The sequence below is a fragment of the Apteryx rowi genome, unplaced genomic scaffold, assembly GCF_003343035.1.
Source record: "Apteryx rowi isolate R43461 unplaced genomic scaffold, aptRow1 scaffold_90, whole genome shotgun sequence".
Taxonomy (NCBI): domain Eukaryota; kingdom Metazoa; phylum Chordata; class Aves; order Apterygiformes; family Apterygidae; genus Apteryx; species Apteryx rowi.
This window is the reverse complement of record NW_020451205.1, coordinates 2,128,042-2,138,963: the sequence shown is the minus strand read 5'-3', so window position 1 is coordinate 2,138,963 and position 10,922 is coordinate 2,128,042.

The following is a 10,922-nucleotide window of genomic DNA, read 5'->3' as shown; positions in this document are numbered from 1 at the left end:
GGCGGCAGCAGCTCCCGGCCGCGGTGCGGAGGTGGTGGCGGGGCACCGCTGCCGGGCGCGCCGGGGCTCGGGGCAGCGGCAGCGGCGGCCCCTGCCGCGATGCACCGCAGGGAGCCGCGGGGGGCTGCGCGGTGGGGGCAGATAAGAGCCGGGCTGTGGGATGAGTCATGCCGAGCGTCAGTTACACGCATACGGGCTGGGATCTGGGGGATGGAGGGAAGGAAGGAGGGGGGAGGGAGAGGGGTCTTCATGCTGCAAATAAGCAACTCCAAAATCTGGATCGGCTCCCTTTTGGACGGAGCTGGATATTAAAATCAGATTAAGGCTCCTTGGCAGCTCCTGCACAATCACGAGAGCGAGCCGTGCTGGCTATAGGGCTTGCATGCTTTTCCATTTTGGGGGGTGGAAGAGAGACACTATACAATAAGCCGGGCAGTAGCAAGAGCCGTGACTGATCTGGAGCACAACCGCGCATTTTGCAGTCGGATTGATGAGCCTGGTGCAAGTGGGAAGAGTTTTCTGTAGTTATATATCATCCCTCCAGCCCTTCACTTTCATAACTGCAGATTACAAAAGAGCTTCGATTGTGAAGCTAACACATTCATCCCAGCCCTTGCTCTCTCGCCGGTTTAGCTTTGGGATTGCAAACACCAGGAACGTGGGGGGGGGGGCGGGGAGGGGGAAGCAGGGGGGACTAATCTTGCTGTTTGGGTTCAAAACAATTAAGACTTCAAGACTTGGTAAATCAGATTTGCCCCTGGTGCATGTGCCAGACAGAACCAGGCAGATCTTGCCACCAGCTAGACTGATGTAGTCCCAGTGCCTCTCCTTGCACACAGCAGCTCTAGAGCGCTCCAGCTTGGCATAGAACCCGGTCAGTTTGCCGGGGGCAGAGAAGGGGGAGGTGGCAACTTTGGTTGTTAACTAAGAGCTGTTGACAGGTTGATCACAGAAGAAGGGTCAGGAAAGGTGAGAAGTGGGCCAAGAAGACTTTGTAAGCAGTTTGTGTTTTCTGATATGGAAGGATTTATTATTACTGGGGGTAATTGTTGGTTAGAGAATAGGAGGCTGATTTTGTGGGATGTTATCCCTACAAAGTATTTCAGAAAGGCTGTGGTTCCCACCAGCCTCATTACTCTCTGGGCAGGTGAAAGTTCCTGGCTCTGCGTCCCAGTGATAACATGCATGTTCCCTGAGTGTTTGGCATGAAATGAAAAGCTTGTATGATTGTAGCACACATCTGAAGAGTTGTTTCATTTTGCTTCTTTGTGTTGGCATTTGACCTTTCAATTTAGAATCTTCTTCCGAAAGGGGACTGTTAAGGGGAAAAAAAAATCAGAACTGTCAACCTTCTCTGGTGCAAAACCACCATGTTATGAACATCCCCTGCAAAATTTGGGACTGTGAAATGGCCTGTGATGAAATAAGACCATTTTTTGGCATCTCTTGAAATAAGGTTTATTACGTTTGTCCCCTCTCTTTCTCTCCCTCTCCCATACATGCACTAGATTAGAGGGAATGCTGTACATGCATGCATAGAGTTAGTGCTAGTCTGACGTCTGCTGGGTGTATGATGTTAAGAGCAGCAAATAGATCTTTGCAGACTGCTGCAGGTTTCCTCAGAAGTGCTATGCAGCCTGTGTTTGTTTTATGGCACAGAGGTTGCTCTGGATAATTGCATTTCCTCTCTGTCCCCCACGTGCACAGAAGGGTTAAGGGCTGGTGTAAGAAGGAAAGAAAAGAGGAGAGAAAGGAGGGGGGGGGAGATCCTCCAGCTATGATTTGCATGCATTTGCTTAAGAAATGACTGAAGTTGTAAGTGTGTTGTGCTTGTACCTTAACCTCTGATGAAACTGCAGTGAAGGCTCCAGTCCTGGCTGCTGTCACATGCTTTCTTTATAACTATAAACGGGAGGCGGGTCCCAAGCTTGCCTCTGACGTTTCTCCCCATTACTACTGTACTAGCCTCTGCTTACAACTGGGTTACTGACTTCTCAATGAAGCCTGAAAGCTGCTTCCGCAAAGTCCCCAGTGTTCCAGCACAGGATCAGATTATCCTAGGAGGCTACAATGTCAGGAGGCCACGAGATCATGAATATTATCCATTTCCTTCATGGAAATCTTGAAGAACTCTGGCTGTTCCCTACTATCTTTCCTCCTCTCTCCCCTTGCTCCTCCCCTATCTTTCCTTTCGCAGCAGGCTTACAGAAAGGCACAGTTAGGTGCATGCAGGTGCCAGCTGATCCCATCCTCCCCAGTGGAGGAATCCTCAGGAAGGCTCTTTGGGAGATGTGCGGTGAAGGTTTAACATGAGCATTTGCATCGGTCTCTTAATTATATGGGATTGTGCTGAGGATGCCTGCTAACCTCTATTTACATACCGAGGACAGTCATGATTCACGTGGTAACTGCATTGCAACAGAAAAAAATCAGGGTTTTTCACTTGATATGCGCCTTTCTCCTGCCACCCCCTTTTCCTTTTTATCAAAAAAAAGTGGGTTTATTTTACAGTGACTCAAAATGTGTGATTTCTGGGCCCACTTAATCCATTTTGTGTAACTCTGCAACTCAAAGGGGTAAAGCTGATTGTAGCTGGCTTGTGCCAGCCATACAGGTTCTACTGAGAGCCCTGCAGAGGGGCTAGGGAGTCCCCTCGCCGTCCCTGGAAGCGTGAGGAGCAGTTTGACTCTTCTGGTTTCTATTTGTTTAAAAACCCCAAACAAAGTGCAGGGGGGGAAAAAACAAGGCTGCTTCTTGGAGAGATGCTTAAAGATCACATGAACTGAAATACAATATTCCCTCTTTAACTTCTCAGCCTCCTGCTAACAGCTTAATCCATTGATGAGTGCAGAAAGCACACTGAAGCCCTTAGCTGAAAAGCAGTACATCAGGTGAATTGTTATTGTTAATAATGAAGTGGATACGCATCCATAATTTCTGGTAGTCCTCACTGAGCGGACCGATATTCTGCTTTGCTGTGTGTGGCTCTTCTGTCGGAGAAGATTTTTGTGGTGGGGCCTGGACTACTGAGGCAGCCCAAGGGCCTGCGCAAAGCGTATCTTTTTTCGAGCCCGGCTGCATTGCTGCAATTTGGGTTGAAGGCTCCCTGCATCGCTGAGGTTGCAGAGCTTCCTCGCCTGCCCCAGGGAAGCGAGGTCCGTGCATAGCACGGGCCCCGCGAGAAGGCGATACAGCTGTTATTACCGGATCTGGCAGTTAGCGGCGGCCACGCTGGTGCGTTGCAAAGTGGCGGGTGGATGCTCTGCTGCGGCGGCGGTTGCTTGGGATCCCGGCGGCTGTTTGTGTCGCGGCGGTGGATGGGAGAGATTGAGAGCGCAGCGTGCTGCTGGGTTGGTCCGTTGTCGGGAGATAGCAGCCGCCAGGAGCGGAGGGAGGGAGCAGCTGGGGGGGGGAAGGGAGGAGGAAGGAGGACTGGCCCGAAATCTGGCCCCTTCCGAGAGCCTCTGCGCAGAGCTGCCTGCTTCCAGGTCCTGCGCCTTCGAGCACGTCTCCCCGGTGTCTCCCGTCATGGCAGGGCCCCGGTGGCTCTGCCGCGGTGAGGCTTTTCTCAGCTGTGCCTGCACATCCCTTCCCTGCTTCGTGCCGTGATGGAAAGGCCCCTCTCCAACAGGTGAATAATTAAGGTCTCGACCTCCCGCCTCTAGCAGAAGGAGCTCTGTGAAGGAGACTGATTTCTCTCCCACATTAACCTTTCCAATGTCAAAAGCCTCTTTGTAGTTGGAAACTCAGCTTGCTCTGGCACTTAAAGTGCTGTCGGCTGTCCAGTGAAAAATGCCGCGGGGCCCGGGGAAGCCCGTGCTTTCCCCAAGCCCCTTCCCCCCGTGGAGCAGAGGGCGCCTGTGCCCCGGGAGCCGCCGTGCTGCGCGCGAGCCGGCCAGCGCTGGGGAGCCGATGCCCGCGTTCCCTCCGCGTGGCTCCTGGATACCGGCGTGCCGGGCCGCCGGTCGTTCTGCCGCCTCTTGACAGGGAGACACGGGAGCCCGCGCGGCTCCGAAGTGCTGCGCGTTTCCTGTGGTCGTGGCAGAGCTCAGCAGTGGGGGGGAGGACGTGGGCTCGGGAGCGGGGACAGGGAGCCGCGTCCCTGCGAAGGGCTGTCCCCGGAGACAAGGCTCCGCTGGGGCCGCGACGCGCGCGTCCCTGGCTGCCGCGCTGGGGCGGCCGCTGAAGCGGCCAGGCGAGAGGAGCCCACCCGTCCGTGGGGCCGGGGGCACCGAGGTGCCGGGAGGACCCCGGTGGGTGGATGCGTTTATCAGAGGAATCCACGTCGGGCCTCCGCCCCCGGGGCTGAGCCCCGCTCCATGGCAACACGGTGCAGGCTTATGTTTCTCGTGACTGTTTGGCAGAACGAAGTGACTGAGCAGAGGGGGAACTTTCTGAGCCCTGGAGCTGCTGGCGGGGCAGCCCTGGAGCTGGCGCTTGAGCGGGCGGGCTGGCGGCGGCGGGTCCCCGGCCGGGCAGCACCTCGTCCTCGCCGTGCACCGCGGTGGAAGCACGGCAAGCGCTTGGTCTTTGCTGCCCGCCCAGGGAGAGGGGACGGGGGAGCCCCACGCTGGCACCCCGGCAGGCAGCCAGTGGCCAGCACCCCTCCCTTGAAACTAGGGCTAGGAAGTTGGTTCCCATCAACTGCAAACTGGCAAACTCCCATCTTGTGGGCGTCTGGAAGAGTATGCTTTAAACCGCCTCTGCTTGTAGTAATGAGCCAAAGACTAAAGGTTAAAGTTAATGGCGCAGATGGTCAGGTGAGGTAAACTGACCTACTTTCAGGGACAGCGGTACCACTGTGCCATAGGCACCAGGTAATGGTCTGCCCAATGCGTTTTCCTTAGCTTATCGCTAGGCTGTTCTGCTTTTCAGCACTTTTTCTAAGCTCCGGCCATGAGATCACACAAATTATTATTTATTTATTGTTTTTATAATGGGAACTTCCAAGAAGTGCCAAGGACTTTGCACAGATCTGGCTCTGCTCGTAGTCTCATCAGCCCTGTCCCTACTCCTGCTCCATTTCCCTTCACCTCTGCAGGCAGAAAACAACTGTGTTTGAGCTGCTGCTGCTATCAATACTCTTGCATTAAACCGATTCACTTTAGAATTAAGACAAGAAAAAAAAAAAAAAGCTGGAAATCTCCCCATTTAGCCTTTGGCTCTGTAGGATCCAGAAAAATCCTTGGGGGGGGGGGTGCTTCCCCGTGCAGTGTCCTGAATATCTACTGGCATGCAAGCGGAGGGGCACGGAGACGCCACAGCCCCAGGGGGTATGTCAGATGGCCCCATCCAGTAGCCAGACTAACCTTTGATCGCTGCTGGCTCCTAGGCGGCCCTGTGAGGCTTAGGGAAAACGTTTTGCTTATCTTGCTTCCCCTGTGTCCTGAGAGAAAGCCGGCGGGTGCTGGGTGCTGGGCACCTCCCCAGTGCCTGGGCTGCGCCTGGGGGAGAGTTGTGCTCTGCAGGGGAAGATGGTCCCCGTGCAGAGTGCGGGAGGGCAGCACAGTAAAGATCCTGCTGAAGTTTCACAGGCACTTTTTATATCTACCCGTGCGTACCCACACTTCCTTCCCAGCACCCTTCCTACCTGTGCGGTTGCACCTGGCATGCGTTTCCCTTTGCGCATTAGGGAGCCAGAGGGCCTCTTGCCATTGGCAAGGAGGAGTCCTGTGCGATGGTGGCTTCCTCTCGTAACGTAAGCGGGAGAGACCCTGGTGTGCTGCGAGGGCTGATGTGACACTTCTTGCTTCCCCTGGGACGGAGCAGTACACACTTTATATATGCATGTTTTCCTGCTGAGGTGGCTTAGGATAAAACCGGTGCCTCTAGCTCTTGCAGTGAATAAGACTGCAGGGTAGCATATCTCTGCTAGGATGCATTTTCTGAATTCTTCCCCTGCGTCGCTTCTACACTGTGAATTCACTGCCTGCAGCGACACTGAGCATGCTGGACAGAAAAGCCCCTTCTGCTGAGAAAGCCTCACTTGTCAGACACCTCAGTTCCTGTTTCAGTTTGCAGAAAGTTCGCTGCTGCTGCTGCTGCTGCTGCTTCTGCTTCCCAGCCATTGTCTGGAGAGGCTGAAGGACCCCATTCGACTCGGGCAGGCGGGGCGGTGGGAGAGGGGTGGGGAGCATGTGTCATCCATTCACCACACCAAAAACTGCTTTCCCTGCCTGGTCCCTGAGGAACCCTCATTTCCGAATTTTCATGCACATCAGGAGCAAGGAAATCCTGTGGCGGGGGGAGGTGGAGGGGAGAGGGCAGAGCATCCCGGCGCGTGCAGCGGGCGCTGAGCTCTGGCTGCATGCTGCGGTCGGAGCGGTTGCAGGGGGAAGCCGGCTGCACGTTTCGGACGGAAGGAAGCCCATCTGCCTCGAATCGCATTTGTTCTTCTCCCCCCTGCCCGGGGGAGGGGGAGCACAGGTTCACTGCCTGCAAGTGGCACCTGGTTGCCCTCTCGGGAGGGGAGTTGTGTTTGGAATGAGCCAAGTCCAGTGGCCAGTGCCCGGGTGGAGAGGAGCTCCTGCCAGGGAGGAGGCAGCATGGCCCTGGCTCCAGCAGTCATTTTGCTGGGCCCTTTCTTGCTTTGATTTTAATCAAAGTGCCTAGGTAGGAGTGAGTTACATTATTCTTGCACAACAAAAGTGCAAGGGGAACCGTAAAGTGTTTCAGGAGACATCGCAGCGGGACACCACTGTGGCCTTTGCACGCCCAAAAGACGAGCGGGTCTGGGCTTCGTCCTGACTGCGACCAGCTAGGCTGGTTTAGCGCAAACAGCAGTTATGATTTCAGCTGGAGCGATGGTTGTATACACACTTGGATAAGAGTGATGAGCCAAGGGTTTAAAGCACTGCGCTCTCGCAGCTCCCACTGAAGGCCAAAGCGGAGGGAGGCTCTGGCCTTCCTTTCTCCTCCGAAAGGCAGCCCCTCTCCGGGCACTGCGTGCGGAGGCCGGTGGGCTCGCTCGGCTGCGCCGCCTGGAAAGCGGGGCCGGAGGGAGCAACGTCGCCGCAGCCCTCTGGTTTCTAGCACGCTGTCCAGGCGGCGGCGTGCTCCTTGGGTCCCTGCACGGCAAACGGGGGGAAGGAGGCACTGTCCCTACGCCTGCACGGGGGACGTTTAGCCATACTGGGTGATTTAAGGCRCTGTGCTCTGGTCTGCTTGATCTCACTCGGCGCTCGCTCAGGGGCAAACCAGGACACCGAAGAGCACGGCGGGGGGGCTGAGCACTGATTTGTACCAGACCAGCTGACGGTGCCCTTTCCTGCCACACAGAGGTTGCTCACCTGGCACCGGCGCGGCTGGGCTGAACTTTGTTCCAGCTCGAGTCCCTCTCTCCTGATTTCCTGGGACTCGCACAGCCTCAGTGCAAATGTTTGCAACTTTCATAGTCCTTTGATTTAAGCTAATTAAACTTTGCATTACTATCGGCTCCCTTTAAACCACATCTACTTAGCTGCTTTCCTTTTCCCCTCTCTCTTCTTAGGCCTGCAGCCCTGCCTGCGAGGTGCATGTGCTTCGGAGAGGCATGTTCTAGCATCTTAATGACAAGAGGATTTTTAAACCTTCCCTTGAAAAATGTAAACCACAGAGCTCTGCCGAGCTGGAGACTTGAACCAACTAGTATCATGTCTCCTTGCGAGCATGCTTATACACAGATAGCCACGACCTAACTGTGCTAATAATGAAAAGAAAAAATTGCAAATGAATTTCTTAAAAAAAGAAGGTTCTGTGTACACACAGGTCCCACCAGGAGACTGGCGCATGTGTTTGTGCTATCACCCGTTTCCCAGGTAGCAGAACTCAGACCTATGAAAACTGTGTGGTTTTCTTAGTCTAAAACATTGGATGATTTTAAAGCTTTTAAGGCTGTTTTTTCTTGTGGTCATGTCCTTTTAGGAAGGACTGTCTATGTCTATTTATATATATTTTGAAAACGAAAGCACTTGGTACATGTCCTCAGAAACTCCAGATATGAGTGTTACCAAACAGCTCTAGTGAAGAAGTTACTTTTCTAATGACTAATAACCAGCCTGCTCCAGTAGCCCCTGCCGGCCCCGGCCCTGGTGGGCACCCTGCGCCCCAGGTGCTCTGGAGCAGGGACAGCCCCTGCCCTTCAGTCACCCCGTGGATTTAGGAGGAGAAGCGGTGGGCATACGGGACGTGCTCGTGTGTGTGTCTCTCCTCCTTGCTCGGACCAGAGGTTTCGATAAACTAGATGCAAGAGGAAGGAAGTTAGTAGCTGAGCTGAGGGATGTCGTAGGGGAACTGCTGGGGCGGTGCAGACATGGAGGGTTCAAGCTGCTCGGTTCATTCACTGCTTGATCTTCAGCAGTGCTCTGGGTGCCTCTTTACTTCTCTGTATTCCTCCTCTTCTTGCTTTCCGGTCTGTCTGTGGCTATAAATTCTCCATTTGTGTGACTCCCCTTTGCCTGGCTGGTGTCAGCGTGCTGGGGACCCGGCGGCAGCCCCCGGGCTGCTCGTCTCTGCAGGGCAGCGCTCCCGTTCGCCTGTTCACGTGGCACTTGCGCACATGTGAGCTGAGGTCCGAGGTGCGGTGCCGCTCGGAGACGGGGAGATTTGCCCTGGCCAAGAACAGTCCAGAGCAGTGCCCAAGGGGACGGTGAGATCCCTCTGCCAGTTCCCCCTTGGTTTACAGTTGCTTGGCCACGTGGTGACCTGGGCACAGAGGAGCCTCTCAGGAGGCCGCAAGCAAAGGTTGGCTTGCTAGGGTGCTCCCGCTGCAGCTTGGACCCCTTGCCACATGCTAAATGGGGCCAATCTGCCTAAAGAGCTTAGAAACCCGTCCAACTTGAGGGGCAGCATATCGAGCAGAGTTCAAAACAAACGAAAGGCAGGTTGTCAGGGGACCATCCCCATCTCTGCTGTTCTCTTATGACAGTCGAAGGGCCTGAAAACACAGCTTTTAAGTGTCTCTCTGTATTTATGTTACCCAAACTAACTCTTTTTGGAAAGAGCCACTCTGCCACATTTAGATACCTAATTATAGCAGCAGCTCCTGAGAGAGGATCAGCATGGGAGTGCACTGGAGGATGTGGGACCTTTGTGGAGGGGTGTTAGGGGAGTTTAAACCTCCTTCAGCCAAGCCCTTTGGAGTTATTCCCTTGCCATTACCAGTGCTTGCTTGCAGCTATCATGGGGCAGCTGCTCCCTGCGGTGAACAGGGTGTGCAGGGAACAGGGAGTGTGCTGAAAGGTGAACTGCAGATATTTTTTTTATGTCTCAGTGCCTTTTGAGGCAAGAGCCCATCTATGCCCAAACATGCTATTTGTAAATATGCCTTCTCCTCYTGGAGGAAGGAGTCGTATTCCAAAACACACCAAGCAGGGCTTAGCTATAGGACAAAATCTCCTGGTCCTGTCCAGGAGGGCTCTGGTGGGGCTACAACATCCTGTGAGGATGAATTCAGACTGTTGGAATAGAGCTGCCAAGTGTGACATGGGGTTGGGCAGGAGRGAAGGAAAGGCAAGGAAAAGCAAAGGTCCTTCTTTTTTTGGGTAGACAGGGCACTGAACACACATCAAAGTCCACTGAGCTCATTTAATAAAAAATGTGTGATTACCCTTTAAAAATGCCAAGATGAAGGGCACCTTACAAGTGCATTTTGCCTCTATCATGGATGTTCTCCAGCGCCTTGGACCGCAGGCTCAGACCTCAGCTGTCCTTGAACCCTGGCTTCACCGCTGGAAGGTGGTGCTTGAAATGCAAAGCTCTCCCATCTACCATTGCAAGGCTACACACACCCCTCTTGTAGCTGGGCCATTTCCCTGCCCCATCAGCCCTGCTCCTGTCCCAGCTCCACGTGCCTGGGAGCATCCCGTATGCTTGGCAAAGATGTATGTGGCGGCAGGATCCGGGCACTTAGCACAACTCATGGACTAGCTGCTGCTTCTTGATACCTGCAGGATCTGTTGTTGCCTTCTGTGTGAGCACAAGCAGAGACCTGGAGATGGATTTGGCCCAAGCTGTTTGATCATCTCTCTAACTTGCCCTGTGTGGCATAGTGGAACTCTCTTGTATTACCTGGGGATCCAGCAAGACTTGCATATTGCACCAAATATTGATGGAAATGTAATTTCTCAGAGATGCACAGGGCGGCCCTTGCTTTTGCCTCTTGACTTCTCTGCTCTGACCTGTGATGTGGGTGCCAGGGTCACTCGATCGGCTCCTTCAGAGGAAGAGGGGAGCTGCCATTTGTCTCTGTGCATGCTGGTCTCCCAGGAACTTGGGCATGAGGCACGTGGTGTGCCACTTGAGTCTCTGCAGCCAGCTATTTATAAGCSTTTAGAGAGGGGCACCCTCGCATGCCCCCCTCCCCTCCGCCGTACTTTGTAGCGCTGACACCGAAACCGTGGCCTCCCGGCCCGGCGCTGTCGCTCAGCTGAGCTGTTGGAAGTGCTAACTGATCTTCTTGTGATCCTGCCTCTGATGGAGGCGTGCATGGGATGAGGCTGCCTTACGTTTTCTGCAGGAAAGTGGAGGGTCCCTCAGCTACTTGGCTGTTTCCCTTTTCACGTCACAGCTCATTGCGGGAGGAGACCTGCCTAGAAACCCCCCCTGCAGCCCTGTTGCCCCCCTTGCCGTGCCCCGGCCGAGGGGCTGTGCTAGGGTAGGAGCCAAGCAGCCTCACACCTCCAGGGTCCAGGCCAACACAGCCCAAATGCCCAGCCTTGCCTGCCATCCCACCGGCATATGAGCCATCTGGCCAAACAGTGGGACCCTCTGGGACACGTCAGCAAGCATGTGCACCTCGGCTTTGCACAGCGCCCTTGTATAACCTTGCAACACCCCTGCTGTGGTGCCCCCTCGGCTCTCCTTGCATGGACATGRACCCAGGCAGGTTTGGCTGTGCTCCATGGCACCTCATGGCTCCTCGGTAGGCTGAAGCGGCCTGGATT